Here is an 18,608-nt window from a genome sequence, read left to right as displayed (position 1 = left end):
AGCCCTGTGTCATGAAAACTACATCTGCAAAACCCAGCAGTGTTTGTATTTTTGGAAAATCCTAGGAAACAACTCAAAAGGTGCTACACCTAAGCTAGTGACTTCTGCAGCTGTGACTCAGTGTTAGCAGAAGGTCCACGAGCAGTCGCAAAAATAGATGCTGTTGTGCTGATTATATTCAGGGTTTTTTTACATTCCTCTAAAAACATGAGTAACACTCACCTGGGTGATAGAAAAGCAAGTTGGATTGGCACTGGTTGGCAATGGGATGGAAAATTAGTATGTAAAGAACCTAGTGATTAAGATAATAAAAACAATGTTAAGAGTCTTAGGTGAAGCCAAGTTTTATAGCCCTCGAGCTTTTAATTGTGAAATTGTTGGCTCTCATTTTGTTTCTGAAATAGAAATCTATTTAAATGACTTAAGCAACCCAAGTTTCAAGAATAACCCCGAGCAGACTGTTGTTGTAGTTGTGACCGAGAAACTGAAATGAATTGGGTGAATACTTTTTATTCTAATTGCTTGAATTTCCAAACACAGCCAAACAACTGCAGGCCCCAAAGTGTTTCATATGAAAGTAATTTTCAACTTTGACAAAAAAATAAAATGCATTTCCAAAGTCCAAAGTTGACTGGAGTGGAAATTAAAATCCCCAGCAAAATACAGAGCTTTTCGCCCCCCTAAAAGTTTGGTGAAAACTGACAAATTTGCAGGTTTTGGAATTAACTCAAAACAGTTGTGTTCAACAATTTTTCCCTTTTCCTGCAACTGAATATCACTCCAGTCATCAGTTTCCATGCAGTGTGTGATTTGTGGAAGTCCCTCTACCTGAAGCATGGTGTGGATACGCATGGGACAGTCCTAAACCTTGTTTCAGCTTGTGGAGGCTGGCAGATAATGGTCAGGCCCTTTCATATAATATTGTCTCTCCTGGGGTATCATAGAATCATAGAATGGTTTGGGTTAGAAGGGACCTTTAAAGCTCATCCAGTCCAACCCCCCTGCAAGGAGCAGGGACATCTTCAACTGGATCAGGTTGCTCAGAGCCCCGTCCAACCTGACCTTGAAGGTTTCCAGGGATGGGGCATCTAGCACCTCTATGGGTGGATGTTTCACCACCCTCATCGTAAAAAATTTCTTCCTTATATCTAATCTAAATCTACCCTCTTTTAGTTTAAAACTATTACCCCTTGTCCTATCAGTCCATGCCTCTCCAGTTTTTTTCTTCAGGTACTGGAAGGCTGCTATAAGGTCTCCCTGGAGCCTTCTCTTCTCCAGGCTGAACAACCCCAACTCTCTCAGCCTGTCTTCATAGGAGAGGTGCTCCAGCCCTCTGATCATCTCCATGGGCTCCTCTGGACTCACTCCAACAGCTCCATGCCTCTCCTGTACTGAGGACCCCAGAGCTGGACGCAGTACTCAAGGCTAAGTGACCCTCCAATTCGCACTTCTGACCCCTATAAAAACAGCTGCACTTTCCAGTTACTTCTCAAGGAATTTCATCATCTGTTTCCTGAAACACTTCCCCCATCTTCCCGGCTACGACACAACCTGCTGGAGGGGGACTCGGAGGTGGCACTGCTTTTTGGTAGAGCTGTGTGTGTGAACGCTGTGCCAACAGCAAAGAAACCAGGAAGGTAGTAGAGACGTGCTTTCCTCGTGCTCTTCTTATTTGGGCAATCCTATCAGTTCAGCAGCTTCTTTTCTTATTTTTAAAGGGACCCTGGTGACTAAGTTCATGACTTAAGTACCTCAAAGACCCAGGGCTGCTTTGGCAGGACAAAAAATTTTGTATTACTGTGCTTTTTTCTCCTATTATTAGTGAATAAAATGCAGCAGGGAATATTTTCTGAATATGTCGGAACAGAAATAAAGATCCTGTCTCCTTGAATGGGTCTCAGCCCAGTTTTCTGGACTGGCCGTGCATTTATGCTGGATGCTCTCCATAAGGACATCTTAGCACTCACCTGCCCTAGAGCACAGAAAGACAACAGAAGCTCAGAAGGTGACTATTTGAATGGAGATTAGTTACAACCTCGAGAGCAGACTCGAGAGGTTATGGCTTAAGATAAAGAAGTTAATAAAACTGAGAGGAGAGGAAGTTCCTAGCAATGAGGTTATTTGGGAGGTTTAACAAGCTCCCCAGGGAAGCACTGTTGCTGCGGAGAACTTTGAGAAAAGACCAGGAGAAATGTTTTTGAGGAGTTTAGATTTTTCCTGTCAAGTAATCAGATGTATTTCTGCAAGCAAAGGCCCTCCCCAGTCCCAATTAAACAAGAACTGGCCTGAATGGATTGCTCCAAATTTGAATGATTTTTTTTTTTTTTTTTTTTTTTCCAGCTGGCAAAAGATTCATGTATTTTCCTCGCTCTTTTTTTTTTCCCCGTTAGTGGTTTTGGTCAGACCAGAAGCATATGTTGCAGAATCTGCCAGAAAAAATGTTTTCACAATTGATATTTTCTTAAAAGCTTTTCAAAACTTCCCAGTCAGCGCCGTGAGAGACAGAAATCCTCTCTTCAATGATACAGCAGGTACACAGCAGACACCAGACACCTCCCATTTTTTCTTATCATCTATCAGACCCAAACTGGAGACCTCCTGGTGCTGGCTCCATAGTTCACTCTGTCTTTCACCTCCCTTCTGAGATGCCCAAGAAGCCCATGACATTACCTTTACGGTTTATTTTTTGACCCCTGATGACCAACACTGTACGCCACGACCTCTCAGTGTGCTTTGTTGAAGCTGTGGTTGGAGCGTGGCTGGAGGAGTTCAGAGGATTATTTGGGGACTGTGGGGCAGTGAACTGAGCTAAAATTTATTTTGTTTTCTCCTAATAAATAGTCCTGGAAATCACCTGTCAGATGGTCTAGTCCTTTCATATTGATCTTCAATCACCCTGCTGCAGAAACTCTTCCTTTTTTGTGTTTTGTAGGGGATGTCAACTTTATGTCGTCCCTTCTGGCTGGGTTTGAACTTCACTTCCCAGAAACGAGAGATGCTGCCATACTGCTCTGTTCTCTGCTTACTGCTAATGAAGTATTCCCCCAAACTGTTACTTCCCACAGGTCTGGGCCTTGCTGTTGACTGCAAACTTCAACCAGAAGTTTTCCTGTGGTTTAAGCAGATACAAGGTCTCTCCACCATATGGGTTTACTCATATCAAATACCACAAAATCCGCATTCCGGATGAGCCACTTGCAAATCTCCTCCTCTAAGCACTTATTTTGACAAACTTCCAGCTTTTCATCCACTCTGTGATTTTGATCTCCCTCTGAAATGCTGCTGAAGCCAAGACGTTTCAAAGTTGTCAGGAATGGGGGCATACTGTTGAACCAACCTCACGTCCTTAGAAAACGCTTAAAATTCAGAGACAGGGACAAGCCTATCAATTGGAGTCCCCAATATTTCCAGGGCTTGGAGGCAGAGGCTGCATTTGCACACCTGATGCTGTGTTTGCCCCGGCCCTCTGAGCGCCATCTGAATTTTGCGCTTGAAACCAGCCCCAGGAAAACTTACAGCTGTTCAGACCTTTGCTTTCGATCTGTACGTGACAAAAAATACCGAGCTGCTTGTAGCAGACCTTTGGCAACCGTGCTGTTAATGACAGGAAGAAAGTGAAGCTGTGTGGATGATCCATGACCGTTTTGAACTCAGCCCGCGATATATTATTTGAACACAAAAAAACTTAAAAAAGATTTCATGCATTGCAGGGGTGGATATTCCACCACCCCTTTCACAGGCAGTTGGCATGATTTACATTTTATACATCAGAAATAGCGCGTGGGTGCAGAAATTCCCCTTATTTTTAGAGTACAAGATACTTTGTGTGTGTGTTGCATTCATTGACTTTACTTTCTCTCTAATGACCTATGAGTATCTCTTGTCTCATGGAATTGAGTGTTGTTTGCTTGTTCACAGTTTCCTTTCCTTCCGTTAACCAGCAAAGAAAGTTTGCTTAAGTGGCTTTTGTGAACTCTTTCAAGATCCCCAGAAGGATGATACAGGAAGCACAGAGTTTCCTTTCTATACAGACTTCTAGGGTGTTCCCATAATAGCCTGAAATTTATCTGCACTCAACAGCCTGCAATTGGACAAAAAACCTAATGAACTGTCAAGGGATCGGACAAAACACAATTAACATATCGGAGAGAGGAGAGCTTGCAATAAAAAAGAATATTCCACTTACATAGCACCTTTCATCCCGTGTTGCCAAACGCTTTGCTTTCTATCCTTATGTTTTCAGTTACAAGTTGGCCATGCTTTAACCACTTAGCCTGAAATTTTCCGTAATTGCTCCCTGCCTCAAGTTGAATACATTTTTTAGAGAGGAATGAAGGCGGAAAAGTTACACAAAAAACCCCAAACCCACCTCTAAAAAGGTGCAGTCATATTTTACTGGGATTAAAACTAAAGCATTAGTTTTATGAATGTTTAAGCTTTCTTCCTCTTTATTTTGAAGAGCACTTTTGCACCGCAGGAGGCTGGAACAGGAATGAGACGCTTGGCACAGAAGCAGTGCTGGGGATCAGAGTCTGTCGCAGTCTCCGTGAAAATGCGTCTAGATTTGTCCAAATAATAAACCACAGACAGCTCTCTGGTTGAACGTATTACAGGCAGGCTCGCACCTCAGTTTTTATGCCTTCTGCCTGCCGTGCCCCCTGAGAAGCAGCCCCTGGAAGCAGAACATCTGGACAGGGCACCGACAAAATGGATTCTCGTCTTTCACGATTTCACCCTGGGTGACCTGGCACAGTGGGTGAGATCTGGGAGGATTGTAGTACTGGGAGGGAGGGCAGGGCCCGCGTTGAAAGCTGACAAGGTAGAAATGTGAGTCATTAAAAGGCAAAGACTAAACTGTAAAGAAACAATTACTTTTTTTTTTTTTTTTTTTTAAAAATCAGATCTGGAAGGCACGTTCGCCTAGTGCTTGACACTCCCTACAAAAGCACCGTGTTATTCCAAAAGTCTCTCATGAGATGAATAAACCTTGCCAGGAATAATCACAGATCTGGAATTGTGTAATTGCTCAACTAAACAACTAAACGCAGACTGAGAACAGATAGGGAACCTGTGCTTTGCTTTTCCTGCCCACTTCCTTGATTTCAGGGCTGTGCGCTGCTCGGGAGCTCTGTGGCTTACATTGGCCGGAGCAGTCAGGACACCATCAAAAAAAAAAAAAAAAAAGCAAAAAAACTTCTTAGCAACAGCTTCACAGCATCTGTTGTTTCTAACTCCATTCATAAAAGCAGTTAGCTGTGCTGCGGCGAGGCAGGCTGGTACGCTTACCATACTCATGTCTGCGAGAAAGCTCTTGACTTGCTCTGAGTTGAACGCCGGCAGTTTTCATACCCTCCCAGCGCTAATCCAGCAATAAAGAAAATGGCTTTAAGCCACTTCAAACTCTAGCACTCCTATTAGTATTCTCCGGTTACGGAGATCAAAGGGCTACGAAGGGCAGCACAGCGAGGGGAAGGAGGAGATGCAGGCACCAGCTTCGCCTCCCCTCTTGGAGGGGTTTGGTCCATTTTCTCAAGCAGCACAGACCAAGGTTGGGGAGCAGATGCGGCGGCAGCATGGCTTGGGTGGTTCGGCAGCGCACCGGCGCTCCCACGTCATGAGAGTCCGGGCGTTACATCAGGCAGCATTAACGGCAGAGTTGTGGTGCCTTTATTTCAGTGATAATTCATGGCTAACCAAAAATCAGACGCTTAATCTGCTGCAGCCTGGAATGGCAAGTCCATATGCAGAATGACCCGTGTCTGCATGGCCACAGGCAGGAGCTGATGTGAAAATCGTTTGGGTAATAGCAATTAGCACAGCAATAGCTTTTATTAATTTTCTAAAAAGGCTTGGGGAAATTAATTTTTTTTTTAAATTAAGACACAATATTTGTAACTTTTAAAATCAAAAGCCTCATGTTCACTGAGAAAGTAATGATGAAAGCCTATATTTTTTTTCCAAGCCAAAAATTTCCTGTGAAACAGTACTATTTTAAAATAGTCTCTGAGGAAAAAAATAGACATTCCGCTATAAAACTTCACGATGCAGAGAAAGAAACGGAGGAGGATGGTCGATCTGGGACTTCACATGCTTGGAAGGTTTGGAAACAAGAGCGTGGTGGAGCTCCGGTATGTTTGCCTTGCAGGAGGGAAGGTTAAAAGGGATTTGATCGGTCCCAAGAAATACCTGCGGCAGAAGAAGGTGCCAGGTTTGAGCAGGCGCGCTAATCTATTAGGCAAAGCGCTACAAGAGCTATTTGCTATAGACAGAAACAAGAGAAGTTCCCGCTGGAAATAAAGATCAGAGGTTAATTAACTATAGGAACATCCTACTGAGGAAGCCATCCCGTGAATTCCTCCTATATGACAGCTCGGGGGCGTTGCCAACAGATGTTTTTGGTGTCCAACTAAGCTGCTCACCGCGTTGTTGTGGAGATAACCTGCTTTGCTGCTGCTTACGAAGGGATGCCAGGGCTCCTGCCTCAGGAACCCAAACCTCAGGGCTGTGAATACCTCCCAGGTGCCTGCTGGAGGACCAGGCCCTACTTCTGTGTTTCTCAGTGGAAGAGCCACCACAAGTCTCTGGAAAAAAAAGCAAAACGAGGACGAATTTGTGCACTTCCACTACTCCGTTTTCATTTACAGCCAAATTCAGCCAAACTTTGAGTGTCTATTTAAAACCTTTATTTCCTCCCCACTGGCCTGTTTCCATGTTGGGGTGCATGTTCCTTTTTTTTGTTTTCTTTTTCTTTTAATAACAGTTTTGCAGTTGTTTCACAGTCCGCCTGATGATATACTCATCACTCCGGACCTAACAGGACTGAGTCGAGCAGAGTTGACATGCAAACACCGTTACGTGAGGTTTTGGAGCCTGCCTCGCGTCCAGGGAAGAAGGCGGAAAACTGTGACAGACTTTCCTTGGCTGCAATACTGTGGCTGTGGAAAATTAATTGATGGGCCCCGTTCCTGAGGAATGGCCGGCAAGGTCACGGTTTTGAGGCTGTAAGGGCACAACCTTTTCCTACTTGCAGCCAGTACACATGCCAGCCTTGCTCGGCCCCTCTTCGGATGTCACCAGATTGCTGTCACATGAGCAAACTGTGGGTGGGGGAATGCCCTGGATGCTGCGAGCACGATGTCATTGCCTGCCCGGCCTGTTTTCTTGCATAGTAAATCTATGAATACAGCCTGACCATCGCTCGAGGTGTAACTTAAACCTACTCTTCGCAGACACGGCGCCTGGCTGAACTCTCCTTGTTCCTTGCAAGGCCGAGCAAAGAAATTTGTTTAAACCGGCCTTGAAGGCAGCATTGCCCTGCGTAACGCTGTGCAGGGAGGTGCATGATGCTGCGTCTCTGCTGAGGGTACTGGCTTCTTTAGCTGCCCTTCTGCATCTGCTTGGTGGTCAACCCAGCTGAATGGAGACAATCTGGATGCAAAGAAATGAAATTTGCCCAGGCACAGAAGCCAGAGCTGATTCTTTTTTGGAGATGGAGGGCCTAGCCTTGGCGTATGTTGAGGCCTGTCTCTGGGCAATTTAATCTCGCCAGCCAGAAACCTGTATGGATTTACACTTCCATATGCGACTGTTTGATAATCACGTTGCCATGGCTACATTTGAATCTTGCAATAAATGTGTAATTTCACACATTTACATCAAACGGAACTCCAGGACATACAACCACATAACAAAGCAAGCTGATCTCTCTCCATAAGCACTTTCCATTTTTAACACTGTATTAGTGTACTCATCGGGGGGTTTTGGGTGGTGAGGGCTATAGGGCAGGTCTGACAGCCTGGAGGTCAAGTTCTTGAGGTCTTCTCTAGACTAAGGTTTCCTCAGTGCTGGCATCAGGGCAGTTGCCCTGCTGGGGTCTAAGCAGCCATTTCCAGGGCAGCGCTGGCTCGGTTGCCACTCCTGCTGCCAGTCTGCCTGGGAGCTGCAGGGTACTGAGATCTTTTGCAATTAAAAAAAAGACAAAGATGAACATAAGGTCCTGGTGTGCCCAAAAGGAATGGAGAAGGACTAAGAGGAGTGAGGCTCTGCTCAGGGATCTGATGCCCACCTCTCTTCCCAGTTTGGTCCCTTCATCCCCTTTTCAGCCCAGTCCTCTCATACCTTCCTCCCTGGCTCCTTGTCTCCTCTGTTCCACCCTCTGCCATCAGGACTTCTCCTTATCTCACCAGCAACCTTCTCCCAGTCTCTTTGCCCCACTCTCCCCAGGCTACCTGCCCATCTGTCCCTCAGATGCCTTCTCCCAAGTGCTCTCCTACTTCTGATGGCTCCTTGTCCCACAAACACCCTCTCTTAGTCCCATGGGCAGCTCTTGCCTTGGTCCGTGCCCCCTTCTCTGCCTCTGACAAGAGGCAATAGGCAGGTAAGGGTTATCCAGAGAGGGACAGGTAGGGGTAACAGAGAAGTTGTACCCAGGGTACAACTTCAACCAGCAGCATCTGAATGCGGTGGTGGATGGCAGAGATGCACCCACTGAACATCACATCTGGAGAGAAATTTGCATCCAGACTCTATCCCTGCTGATTTAAACAGATATTTCAGGAACTCAAAACTTGGACAGTTCTGCCTTTTTTTTTTTTTCCCCCCTGTAGCAACAGCAGCTGGAACAATGTCCGCACCAAGGCAGGGCTGCAGCTGGGCTCCTCCTTGCTCAGAAGCAAAGAGGTGCTGGAGAGGCTTTAACACAAACAAAATAAGGGCAAAGCAAATGTTTCACCTCACTCTATGAATTTACTGTTGTGTAGAGAGGAAATTTGACTAAAAGATAAGTGCCCAATACTGACAATTTCTCTGTGAGAAACTGGAAAAGTAAAAGCTTAAGATCTTTTTTTTTTTTAATTGTTTATATAATTGCAAAAGTTAAGTAAGTAAGTTAAGTAAGCCTAATTATTGAGGTTATTGGTTTTAATGAGTCACCACCTTGCTGTTGTTATTCCTGGTTTCTGTTGCCATAGGACGAGAAGCTGCAGCTGGGCTAAGCTGTGCTACGCAACAAACCCTTATGTTTGCTATTCCAAGACTGAGACATAGGAAAATGGGTGGGCTCAGGCAAACAGGGGGACGTGGGGAAGGAAAGTGATGTTTGCCAGCGTGTTGTGCGGCAACCTGACCAATGTGCAAAGATGGGTTTCTACCAGGGACGGGGGGGCGGCTGTCGTGGGATTGATTTTGGGATGTTTCTAAGGAGCCCTTCCAAAGATGTGGTAGAAAGTATGAGGAGGTTGGCCATAAGGTTGCCATCGTAGGGTGGTTGTTGGTGAGAATGGCCATGGTCAGAGAAGTCACAGGGCTTTGAGAGTGAAGACCTGAGTTTGATGTTATGGGAATCATAGAATGGTTTGGGTTAGAAGGGACCTCAAAGATCATCTAGTTCCACCCCGCCCTGCCATGGTCAGGGACACCCTCCACTAGACCAGTTGCCCAAAGCCCCATCCAACCTGGCCTTGAACACTTCCAGGGAGGGGGCATTCACAGCTTCTCTGGGCAACCTGTTCCAGTGCCTCACCACCCTCACAGTCAAGAATTTCTTCCTAACATCTAATCTAAATCGACCCTCCTTCAGTTTAAACCCATTACCCCTTGTCCTGTCACTCCATGCCCTTGTAAACAGTCCCTCTCCAGCTTTCCTGTAGGCCCCTTCAGGTACTGGAAGGCTGCTATAAGGTCTCCCCGGAGCCTTCTCTTCTCCAGGCTGAACAATCCCAGCTCTCTCAGCCTGTCTTCACAGGAGAGGTGCTCCAGCCCTCTGAGCATCTTCGTGGCCTCCTCTGGACTCACTCCAACAGCTCCATGTCCTTTTTATGTTGGGGGCCCCAGAGCTGGATGCAGTGAGGGAAGAGCAAGCGGAGGGATACAGACTGGGAAGCAAGACAAAAAAAGTCTCCATGACAGTATCCTGAATGGGTGAGAGTGAAGCATGATCAGGGCCCATGGAAGGTACTTTAGTAACAGAGGAAGGAAGAGGTATGCAAGACATTTACCTGCAGGGCTGGACAAGCTGGGCTTGAAAAAATCCACAAGGTTTAACTGCAGCCTAAATTCATGGACCCTGAAAGAGAGGTATGAGGTGGCATTCAGGAGCCGTGTCTGCATGGCACATAACACGTCATGTTGTCCGCTGTATTTTTAGAAGATTTAGGGAAAAGGCTTAGGAGGACAGGGATGTCACAACCTCTGTTTTATCCAGGCTGAGCTTTAGCTAATAATTAGACATCCATGAGATGTCCCATCATCCAGGATGATAGCTTTGAACTGGCCTTTCCTTAGTGAGAGCCAAAACAAGCCTGCAGGAGGACTTGGGATCTCACTGGAGGAGAGCCTGCTTGCGTGTGTGTTAGCGCGTGTGCTAACTCCGATCCGCTGCTCAGACCGGGAGGCACCACAAGCCCGCGGGGTGGAGGCAGGAACATGCTAACCCGCAGTGTTTCATTGATTGGTTTCAATTGATCAGTTGTGTAGAAACAAAGCAAATGAAGTTTCTGGTCTCTTGGATGTTGCAGAGGGTGTCGGATTTGCTTGCAGCAAGTTCATCTCTTTCAGCTGATCCTGCATTTTCAGTTCTCTCTCCAGGATGGCAGAGAAAAGTGATTTTTGAGACAGACAGCTGGCCTCAGCAACAAAAGGGAAGATCTGCTAGAAGAATAGTAGTGATAGGACAAGGGATAATGGTTTTAAATTAAAAGAGGGTAGATTTCAGTTAGATATAAGGAAGAAATTCTTGACTGTGAGGGTGGTGAGGCACTGGAACAGGTTGCCCAGAGAGGTTGTGGCAGCCCCCTCCCTGGAAGTGTTCAAGGCCAGGTTGGATGGGGCTTGGGGCAATGTGGTCTAGTGGAGGGTGTCCCTGCCCATGGTGGTGGTGGTGGTGGATGGAACTAGATGATCTTTGAGGTCCCTTCCAACCCAAACCATTCTTTGATTCTATGAATGGACTATGAGACAAATTTTCTTTCCCTCTCAAATGTATATAAGAGCATCTACTAAAATTGCCACGGGAGCAAGCACAGGAGGGGTATGCACAGAAGTGAGCTGCCCCGTGAGTGTGAAAGTCATCCTTGAGCCATTGTGCTTTCTCCAGTGTGGTCCCTCCCTGTTAGCCCAGCAAGAAGAGTGGCACAGTCTTTCATCTTCCAGTCTGCCAATCCATGTACCTTAGTGTCCAAAGCCTGGGAGCAGAGGGAAACCCTCACCTTTCTCAGAGCTTGAATACTGGACTCCACCAAGGCTCCAGAGGGAGCGTGGACTTGCCTTAGACACGGATGACCTTCATTCTCTTTTGCATTTATTCCTCCTAGAGGGTCAAGGAGAAGAAGGAAGGGGAGGGTGAGCTACAGCTAAATCCTGTTCTTGTATCTCCCTTCAGCCAGTGAAGAATGAGCTGTGTGCCTAAATGAACCCTAAAGGCACCGTGGCGTGAGGCACATCACATCCAAGCAGGACGTGGTGGCCTCTTCCCAAGTGCCTGAGCTGCCACACACTCCGGCCATGCTCCAGCACAGGCAGTGCAGCCCAGGCACCCTGGGGACAGCGGCAGGGCTGCTGCCAAGGCACCGAGCTCCCCTCCGGGCAACTGGAAAACAGCAAAAACGCAGGTCGTGAATGCTGTCTGGAGCGAGTGACCTGGATGTGTCTGCCCAGACTTCATACAAAGAGACAACGTGGTCTCAGCTCCGTTGCTCGCTGGGCTTTTTGCCGGAGGCCGAAGCGGATACTGTACAACGTGTGGAGAGCCACAGCTCTTGCCCAGTCGCAGAAGAGGCCACTGTTCTCCGTGGTACCCAGCGCGGCTCTGTGAACCCATCTGCACAATAGACTTGTCAAAATGGATGCCAAGAGCATCCAGCCTCTCCGCCGTTACTGCCAAAGCTTCCTGATAGCAGGCTGCTCTGCAGCCTAATGCAGCTCACTGAGGGGGAAATTCAGATGCTTAGGATGTTCAGACAAGAACTGCGTAATATATTAGCAGTTGTCAATGTTTTTTCACTCTCGGGGCCGCTTAATTTTTGGATGTAAGCATGCCAAGCCCCGCCTTGTGCAGCACCGCTGCTGTGGTTTTCATGGCTCGCTAAAGCAAAGTTAAGATGTGAGCTGTGTTTTTCTTTCTGTGTTTATCATTGTTTTCTCTGTTGGCTTGCGCATGTGAGAATTGTTATCCGAAACTCCCTCTCCTCCCTTCCAAAGCACGCTGAATCCTCTGGCAATGGCGAGTGGCCCACGGACCACAAACTGAGAAGAACCCGGCTCGTCCTTTCCCTCTCCTAGCAGGTATTTGCTTGATGTTCACGAACAGAGGAGTCCCCAGCTAATGACACAGTTGTAATCCCAGCCAGAAGCTGCTCCTGTGCCTGAAAATTAGCTAGGAATTATCTTGAATACCCTGAAATAGGTCTGACAGGACAAGTACAAGAGACCTAGAATGTTATTCAGTCTGTCTCCGGCATTGCGCAGGGACAGAGCTCAGTCCACCTTTGCATGACTACAGGATTTGCTGCTTCTGTCCCTTGTAAAATTATGTGATGAAACAGTTCTCCCTAGACATTTGCCACTTCCAAGCATTATTTAGTGCATCACATTACAAATAAAGGAAAACACTCAATTTCTGCTCTTTTTTTTTTTTTTTGTTTGTTTGGGGCTCACGTTTTATATCCCCCAGTCCTTTTTTAGCAGGTTAAGACTAATGGATTTTTCAGGGTGATCGAGATCAAGGAAGAACTAGAATATCGGTCTTTTACTGAATAAGACAATGCAGGGGAAATTTTTGTTAGATCACAAATACGTTTTTTTTCCCTGCTCTTCAAATCAGGTCAATGTACGGGGCAGACTAGAGGGAAAGGCAGTGCTGCTTTTGCTTCCCCCTCCCTCCTGCATACAGAAATGAGGGACCTGATGAGATTGCAAGCTCGGATCAAAAAGCAGTGTCTGCCGAGGAGCAGAGCTGCTCCTCTAGGAACATCCATCCAGCTCTCGCATGTGGGAAGGGAGAGACTCCGGACATTTAATTCTCTTAGGAACAAATAGCACATGTCCATCACTCTCACTAACCAAGAAGTACAATTAATGTATCTGGTGATACATCCTGGCTGCCCCAAGGTACTGTTGTGCGGTGAAAGTTGATAAATTCAGCCAAATAATGCCTTAAAAAAATCCTTATTTTCACAGTAGCTCAAACTCCAAGTCAGAGTGGGCGAGAATTGTGTGAGATGTCACCCCTGACTTTACAGACACTATTAATTTTCCCTCCACATCCCTTTTTTACCACCAAGAATTTAGCTAATTCAGCAAAGTATCATGGACACCAATAACTATTGCCAATGTTGAAGGATCAAGGCCATTTCTGCAGTGCAACCCACTGCATGGAGACTGGGAAGAGTCAATGTGCCCTTGCTGCAGTGATAAGAATAGCAGAATCACAGAACAGTAGGGGTTGGAAGGGCCCTCTGGAGATCATCTAGTCCAACCCCCCTGCTAGAACAGGATCACCTAGAGCAGGTTGCACAGGATTGCGTCCAGGTGGGTTTTGAATCTCTCCAGAGAAGGAGACTCCACAACCTCGCTGGGCAGCCTGTTCCAGGGCTCGGTCACCCTCAAAGTGAAGAAGTTTTTCCTCACATTCAGATGGAACTTCCTGTGTTCCAGTTTGTGCCCGTTGCCCCTTGTCCTGTCACTGGGCACCACTGAAAAGAGTCTGGCCCTATCCTCTTGACACATCACCCTTTAGATATTTATAAGTGTTGATGAGATCCCCTCTCAGCCTTCTCTTCTCCAGGCTAAACAGACCCAGCCCTCTCAGCCTTTCCTCATATGAGAGATGTTCCAGTCCCCTAGTCATTTTTGTAGCCCTTTGCTGGACTCTCTTCACTAGTTCCTTGTCTACTGCAGAGGTGCTTCCCAGCAGGTCAGCCCCTAACCTGTACTGGTGCCTGGGGTTATTCCTTCCTAGGTGCAGGACCCTATGGTTGCCCTTGTTGAATTTCATATGGTTCCTCTCCGCCCAACTCTCCAGTCTGTCCAGGTCTCACTGAATGGCAGCGCAGCCTTCTGCTGTATCAGCCACTCCTCCCAGTTTTGTATCATCAGCAAACTTGCTGAGGGTACGCTCTGTCCCTTCATCCAGGTCGCTGATGAAGATGCTGAACAAGACTGGACCCAGTACTGACCCCTGGGGCACATCACTAGCTACAGGCCTCCAACTAGACTCTGCGCCGCTTATCACAACCCTCTGAGCCCTGCCATTCAGCCAGTTCTCAATCCACCTCACTGTCCACTCATCCAACCCACACTTCCTAAGCTTGCCTATGAGGATGTTATGGGAGACAGTGTCAAAAGCCTTGCTGAGGTCAAGGTAGACAACATCCACTGCTCTTCCCTCATGCACCCAGCAAGTCATGCCATCAAAGAAGGCTATCAGATTGGTCAGGCGTGATTTCGCCTTGGTGAATCCATGCTGACTGCTCCTGATATAACTTTCTTTTCCTCCACATGCTTAGAGATGACCCCCAGAATGAGCTGTTCCATCACCTTTCCAGGGATGGAGGTGAGGCTTACTGGCCTGTAGTAGAAGAGGAAGGACATGTTATTAGACTGGTATATATATGCCAGGTCGAAGGCCGCACATTTCTATGGAAAGGTGGGATCTTGCCTGACTTCAGCAGAACTGGTCACGTGAAATGGTTTATTGCTGGATTTTGTGTCCATGAAGACACACTGCTCAGACTCTGTGCTCACCACCATAGAGACACTAAGTGATATGTGAAAGCCCTCCCACCTCTTACAACGGAAAAAAAAAAAAGTTGGCATGAGACAGTAAATGCTGCCGTGCGGTGTTCAAGGAAAACCTGTTTGCGTGGGATGTGCTGGAAAAATTGCTCAAGAACGGTGCATTCTCATAAAAAATGATCTGGCTGCCGTTCAGGTCAGTGTTTTTTTACTGGAGCTGCGGGCTACATGGTTGTTTCAGTGCATGCGTGCAGCCGCTGGCAAGGTATTTGTTTTGCATGTGATCTAATCCCCCTCGTTCTGGGGCGTTGGAGGTCTTTGTCATCACCTAGTTTTGGGTCTGGATCCATCTTCTCAGAGAAGCTTGCACTGACACATGACTTCATGGCAGAGAGGCACCCTGGGGATATCAGTCCAGGAGAGCAGCTCAGCCAAGATCAGTTTGCTGGTGGTGCTTGGTCCCTTCACGGTGAGAAGGTGAGAGGACTAAAATGCTACACCCACTTCAACAGCAGATTGTAACTAGGTTTCCGATCCCTGTCAAGTAAAGCAGTGACCATGCTTCGGAGGTGGATGAAGAGATTCTTGGAGATCCAGATCATGAATCAGCACTAGATGCTGGAAGAAATAAATGACGGGAATGCCCAGTTGTTACCTGGAGCCTCCTTCCAACCCCTGCTTGACGAACTATCAACAAACCGTGAAGGGTCAGCCCTCACTCTGTCGCCTTTCCCACCTTAGGTGAAGCCTGAAGGTAAAAGACAGCTGGAAGGTCTCCTGCAAGCCAGAGAGCTGTAAGCCTTCCCTCACGCACCATTCTTGCTCTCCTACCATCAGGCCTCCAGCCTTTCTGACAATAGCGACGTTGTTCTACGCTTGGTTCCTGTAATCTTCAAGACTAGAAACATCAGCACGACTGCCACCAAAGCCTGCACAGCACTCAGCCCCTGTGGTTTCACAGGGTGAAGTTTAATAGGCGTGTTTTAATATGGTTGCTCGGTACAGAGGGCCCTTTGTCCTCAACAGCGTTAAACAAAATAACACAGACCATAAATTTAGTGCAAAAACGGTAGCGAAAGAAAATGAAGTAGCAATCCACGGCAGACTGCTGCTTCTGCAGAGGAAGTGCCCTTACACTGCCGAATAGTTTGGTTACGATCAGTCCTGAAGCAGCCACTGGGAATTTAAAGCAGAGTAAAGTTATGCAGGAGGAAGGTTGTGCTTTAGGTCCTTTGTGCTACTGCTTTTAAAAAATCAGCCTTCGCAGTGACGGCCCTTTTTGCTCTGGAAGAAGAGTTAAAGCAGAGCGTGCAATGTGAAGTTTTATAGAGAAGTGGGGAAGGAGCAAACGTCCCTTTTCTTGCAAGTGCACGAAATCTCTCCTTTGTGGCTTTGTGCACTCGCTGGCGAGCACAGCCACCGATGAGTTAGCGTGGGGAGCAGTCCCTGCCATCACGTGCCCATGCACATGTCCCTACATAACCCTTGCCCCCTCCACACCCCAGGAACTGTCCCAGCACACACAAACACCACCTCTCCCTTTTGATCCCTGGTCACCTCCTCTCCGTGAGGATTCACAGCTATTTGCCCTCCAGTCTGACCAAATCAACACCACCAGCTCGCCCTCCTTGGCATTTTCGCTACGTCACCTCAGCTGGAGTTGCGTATCAGCTTAGACCTCGTGTCCTTGCTGCATCCATGCAGGAGGTCCCCTGGTAGCACTGGGTGTTTGACACCAGCTTTTGAGAAACAAGCACCGGTTTTAGTACGAGATGCCCGGTGCTGTGAGCACCAAAAGCACTAGGAGCGATCGTCATGTTAAACCCAGCCAGGGCTCTCCTTTTAAAAGCACAAACCTGCGTAATACCCGTCCTCACAGCTACAGTAATACCATGGCTGCAAAGTCAGACTCGGAGTACAACAAGCAGTTCATGCCATCTCCGCCCAAACACACCCACGCACCCACGCGGAAAAGCAGGGCGTTAAAAAAACTCCCCCGTGACTGAGTGCTTTCGCTGAGAGCCGTTCTGCTCGCACAAACAGCGTTTCTGGCAAGGCCTGACGTTCAGACGGCAGGCAAGACAGCTGGTTTCAGTGATGCCCATCATTGTGGCGTCTGGGCTTTGCAAAACAGGCTCTACCTTGAAAATCTTTTTTTTTTTTTTTTTTTAATTAAAACAAGAGGAGCCCTCTAGGCTAAAGTCTCTCCCCTCCTGACTATCTCAGAAGATAAATCGTACAGAACTGTGTTCCCCTGCCTTGAGATTATTATACTATTTCTAAACACCAGCCGGGTCTGGTAATTCTGCATCTCAACCAGGCTCCCAGGCTGCCTCCTTTAGCTGCCGGCAAACATCCTCTTCCCAAATTAACCCGACCAAAATCAGCTGCAGCAGAATCCGCATAATTGCTCTTTTCGCTCCAAACAGCACGATTTACAAAAGGGACTTTTCCTGCGGTAGCCGGACCCACAATACTCATTATTCTTAAACTAAGGGTTGCTGCGGTATCTTTATTCTCAGATAACCGCCTTTAATCTCACGTACTGCCTTTAGCAGCCCCCACCGGCTGCAGCAATCCCACAACATGCCCTCTTTCCATCCTCTCCCAGGCAAGCAAGGCAAGAGGCTCCAGAGAGAGCCGGCAGAGCAGGGCTTTTTTTTCGGCAGTCACCTGGCAAGAGCTGCATCCCCCCCCCTTGGAGACAGGCATGCAACTTCCACCTGCGCTGGCGGGCGCGGAGCACTCACGTTGGCGGCAGCGCGGATCCCTTTGAACAGCTTAGCTGAGATTCATTTTTAACCCCGGCCAGCGAATCTAAGCTGCTCTCCCCAAGGCTGAAACGGAGGTGCCTGTGTGACACCGAGGCATCCGGACGCCGGCTTGCCAGCTGACATGTCAAAGCGACGTCGTAGTTAGCAAATATATCAACAAACCGACCGACCGACCGAGCAGCCCACACATCGGCGCGAACGGCTCACTCTGCGGTGCGGGGGATCCCCGCTATACGAGCAGGCAGCTCATGCCTCTCTCGCTGCTTTTGGTTTTATGCAGCCCCATTGAATCCAGTGTTGCTAGCTAGCGTTTTCTGCCGATGTTTAAAATAGCATCAGGAACATTCCCCGTTGATTTCCCAGGCAGCGCTTGCTGAGCCACGTCTGGTGCCAAGGGCTCCTGCAACCTGCCCTCCATGCAGCACGTTAAAAACATTTGCTTGCTTTCTCCCTCCAGGGGAGGTGGTGGTGGTGGGGAGGGGGAGAAAAGCCCTGCAGTCGTTTTTCACCCAGCTACCAGCAAATCCCGACCTGAGCTAATTCTGCCATGGCTGAAAGCAGAGGATGTTTGCAGTGCATGAAGCTGATTTGCTGACTTACCCTTCATCTCTCTCAAGAATGCCAGGTGAAGAAGCCGGCTTCTCGCTCAAGAAATAAACCACAAGAAGCCCGGCAGCAGCCACTGCGGAGCTTGCTCAGAAGTTCGCTTCCCTCTGTCACAGTGTATGCAGCTTGCCAGGTATAGCCTGGATGAGAACACCCTGTGCTTTTCCCAAGATGAATGAGATCAGCACATATTCAGGCAAGGCAAAAAAAAAAAAAAAAAAAAAAAATTTCCCTCCTAATATATGTGATGATTTATGACCCAGAGGTAAAGTGTTGGTCTACAAGTTCCTCTGCTTTACAACTCAGGATTTTCTGGGGCGAATTTCACCGGGAGAGGAAGTTTCTCTTCTGCCTTTGGTGGTGTTAGATGCGTGTTAAAAAGCAAGCAAACGGTGTATCCGCGGGGTAGCAGGAACCCCGTCCTCAGCAGCATGAGATGGAGGGCACATGAAGGGTACCACTACGAGCAGCGGAGATGCTTTTACAATGTGCGCACTG

General features: G+C 47.6%; 1 protein-coding gene across 2 annotated transcripts in view; it reads right to left on the bottom strand.

Moving 5' to 3' along the window:
* Window positions 1-18,226, bottom strand: part of SLC45A4 (solute carrier family 45 member 4) — an 87,885-nt gene extending 69,659 nt beyond the window's left edge. The window contains exon 1 of one of the 2 annotated variants that reach the window (XM_054817106.1): window positions 18,105-18,226. The gene's annotated coding sequence lies outside the window, so the exon portion shown is untranslated. Of the gene's footprint in view, window positions 1-17,480; window positions 17,731-18,104 lie in introns of those variants that run through there. The other variant, XM_054817104.1, reaches the window with a different exon arrangement.
* Window positions 18,227-18,608: the final 382 nt, after the last annotated feature.

Source organism: Grus americana, chromosome 2, assembly GCF_028858705.1.
Source record: "Grus americana isolate bGruAme1 chromosome 2, bGruAme1.mat, whole genome shotgun sequence".
Taxonomy (NCBI): Eukaryota; Metazoa; Chordata; class Aves; order Gruiformes; family Gruidae; genus Grus; species Grus americana.
The sequence above is the reverse complement of the archived record's forward strand: the minus strand, read 5'-3'. Positions and strand labels throughout refer to the sequence as shown.